Source organism: Trichechus manatus, unplaced genomic scaffold (genome assembly GCF_000243295.1).
Source record: "Trichechus manatus latirostris isolate Lorelei unplaced genomic scaffold, TriManLat1.0 scaffold00281, whole genome shotgun sequence".
In the NCBI taxonomy this organism is placed as follows: domain Eukaryota; kingdom Metazoa; phylum Chordata; class Mammalia; order Sirenia; family Trichechidae; genus Trichechus; species Trichechus manatus.
The window spans coordinates 1,620,702-1,624,611 of NW_004444217.1; positions in this window are offsets into that span (position 1 = coordinate 1,620,702).

Sequence of the window (3,910 nt, forward strand, 5' to 3'; positions counted from 1 at the left end):
TAATACTAACACTTTACTGTGTAATAGTGAAATACCTAACATAACATTCTTTCCACAAATATTTATTGAACACCTACTTTCCACAAAGTAAGTGCTGGTAATACAGCAGTGAAAAGATAAAAATCCCTACCCTCATGCATCTAACTTTATAAACACAGCACATACATGCATATATGGGACACTGTGTGGCTAAGCTTCGGAAAGAGATTGCATTGAAAGAAACACTGTCTGACAACAACAACAACATTATTAAATAATACTGGTCTGTACTTTCAGCTTCGCACAAGACTTCTTAAAATCCCCCTTTTCTCTCCATTCAATGCTCTTAAAATTCAAGACTGTTCTAATCTCTCATTTGAAACCCTTCACTCTTGGTTTTGTATTCCAACTTATTCCATTTCTCAGCACAGGTAAATTTTTATGTTCTTCCCTATCTTACAGCTCTTATTTTAGAATAATAAATAGATTTTTGTTTTGTTTTGGTAAAAGTGGTATGACTGCATCTTTTATTTTGGTTCATCAGTTGCTTGGAGCCCTGGTGGTGCAGTGGTTAAGAACTCAGCTGCTAACCAAAAGATTGGCAGTTTGAATCCTCCAGCCGCTCCATGGAAACCCTATGGGGCATTCTACTCTGTCCTGTGGGGTCGCTATGGATCTCAGTCGACTTGATGGCAAAGGACTTGTTGCTTCTTTTTTTTTTTTTTTTAATTTCTTGACGGGACTTTTTTTTTCTTCAGGAATATTTAGTAGTGGATACGTTTCTTGAGTTATTTCATATTTCAGAATGTGTTTTTATATTTGAGTTAGACATTGACTATAATACCCTTTAACCACTCACCTTTTCCTCCAGAGTTTATCTTCATTTATTCAACAGGTATTATTTGAGCAGGTAATATGCTCCATGCCCTACTACAGCTGCCGTGGAGATTGCAGTGAGCATGCCGGAGCTGGTTCCTGCTCTCATGGATCTTACGTAGATGATCTGGGCAGACATGCTCCACTCTCTTCAGGCGTTGATGGTGGTTGTGAAGATGCCTGAGGTCAAACTGATTTTTTCTTTTTCATGTTTCTTGATTTTTCAGACTGAAGCCCTAAATAATTACATTTTCATTCTTAAGAGGTTCAGCAGCTTGACTGAGATAAGATTCAGTGTGTGCTCCTTCGATTTGCAGGTGCAGTCATTCTTACGTTTCAGAGAAGCTTTTCTGTATTGTATCATGTAATCTTTTTTTTCTTCTCTGTGGGTTCTTTCAGAGACACTAATTCTTTCTATGTGAGATTATTTTGTCTGTTTTCCCTATTATGGTCTCTTTTTGCTTTAACTAAAAAAATTTTCCTTCTGCTTTGACTGTGATTATCTCAATTCATTCTTCTATTTCAGCAATTTAATGTTCGGTTGGGACTATTCCTCTTGATATTTCATTTGTTCTGTAAGGTACTATTTGGGGAGGATGGCATTTTGTCAGATCATTTCTCGTTATATTTATTGCTCATGTTTAACTTGGGAAGCTCTGTCCAGAATCTCTAATTGTTCTAATACAGTGTGGCAGAATTTTACATGTTATGTGACTTCATTTCCAGGCTATCTCAGACTGCAGTAGTTTAAAGTAGTTATGTTACATTCAGAAGGATGAATCTGTCCTGGTAGAAGTACAGCCAGAATGCTCCTTAGAAGCAAGGATGGCAAGACTTTGACTCACATACTTTGGACATGTTATCAGGAGGTATCAGTCCCTGGAGAAGGACATCATGCTTGGTAAAGCAGAGGGTCAGTGAAAAAGAGGAAGACCCTCAGTTAGATGGATTGACACAGTGGCTGCAACAATGGGCTCAAGCATAACAACAATTGTGAGGATGGCACAGGACCCGGCAGTGTTTCGTTCTGTTGTACGTAGGGTTGCTGAGTCAGAACCGGCTGGACAGCACCTAAAGCAACAATGTTACATTCATTGTGAGAAAAAAGAGAGACCTTATTTCGAGCTATTTGATTATTGCTAGTGGAACAGTCTCTGCTCCCTGTTCTTCTATGGATCAGTTTTCCTCCAAGGTTCTCTTCACTAAAATGTGGATCTCCTCAATTCTGGATCCCTGAAGCTAATGCTTCTATATAAAAAGTCAGCTCTCCCACTATTAGGAGCCCTGGTGGCACAGTGGTTAAGAGTTCAGGCTACTAACCAAAAAGGTCAGCAGTTTGAATCCACCAGCTGCTCCTTGGAAACCCTGTGGGGTCAGTTCTACGCTGTACAATAGGGTCGTTATGAGTTGGAATTGACTCAATGGCAATGGATTTTTACTACTATTAAAAAAAAAAAGGGTAGCCCTATTTTTACACATACCCTTTCCACTTATGTCTAAAAAACTAATGTTTCCACAAACAAACAAAACAAGGATTAGCTTAAGCATAAACTTTAAGCCTGCCCCTTTTGAAATTTGGAATATTATTGAAAATTGTTGTATCTAGTCACCACAACTGCCTGGGGCGGGAGTGGTACAAGACTGGAGAACATGCAAGTTCCCTGTAACTATTTCTACTCATAAATGTCATATATCACAGATTAATAGCTTTATTTACGACCTTTGTCTAAGTAAAATAACTCAATTGGGACCCTTAGCAATGAAAACAGGAAAGCTGGAGGAAAAAACAAGAGCTGAAGATAGATAGCCTTTGACCTACCTGCAACCTGTTCCTACCTAGAAAGTTATGACTTTGTAGACGTACATGACAGCTTCAATAAGTATAAGACATCATTTTGAGCTGGAAGTCAGTGTTTCTGAGATCTGTGTTGTGCTTCAGGGGTCTAAAAACAACAACTAAACTCCAAAGAGACACACCAGGATGTCCTTTTAGTTTTACATAGGCTTTGTAACAATGCCAGCAGAGAGATTGCCAAGATTTTGCCATGACCTGTGAATTATAGGAAACCCTGGTGGTGTAGTGGTTAAGTGCTATAGCTGTTAACCAAAAGGTCGGCAGTTCAAATCCACCAGCCGTTCCTTGGAAACTCTATGGGGCAGTTCTACTCTGTCCTATAGGGTCGCTGTGAGTCAGAATCGACTCGATGGCAATGGGTTTGGATTTTTTTCTGGTGTGAATTGTATGTTGTTGTTGTTAGGTGCCATCAAGTCAGTTCTGACTCATAGAGACCCCATGCACTACAGAACAAAACACTGCCCAGTCCTGCGCCATGCTCATAATCGTTGTTGTTGAGCCCATCATTACAGCCATTGGGTCAATCCATCTCGCTGAGGAGCTCCCTCTTTTTCACTGACCCTCTACTTTACCAAGCATGATGTCCTTCTCCAGGGACTGATCCCTCCTGATAACATGTCCAAAGTATGTAAGACGTAGTCTCGCCATCCTTGCTTCTAAGGAGCATTCTGATTGTACTCCTTCCAAGACAGATTTGTTTGTTTTTTTGGCATTCCGTGGTGTATTCAATATTCTTCACCAACACCACAATTCAAAGGCATCAATTCTTCTTTGGTCTTCCTTATTCATTGTCCAGCTTTCACATGCATATGAGGCGATTGAAAATACCATGGCTTGGGTCAGGCACACCTTAGTCTTCAAGGTGACATCTTTGCTTTTCAACACTTTAAAGAAGTCTTTTGCAGCAGATTTGCCCAATGCAATGCGTCTTTTGATTTCTTGACTACTGCTTCCATGGGTGTTGATTATCGATCCAAGTAAAATGAAATCCTTAACATCTTTAATCTTTTCTCCATTTATCATGGCGTTGCTTATGGGCCCAGTTGTGAGGATTTGTGTTTTCATTAAGTTGAGGTGCAATCCATACTGAAGGCTGTAGTCCCTGATCTTCATCAGCAAGTGCTTCCAGTCCTCTTCGCTTTCAGCAAGCTAAGTTGTGTCATCTGCATAACGCGGGTTGTTAATGTGTCTTCCGCCAAT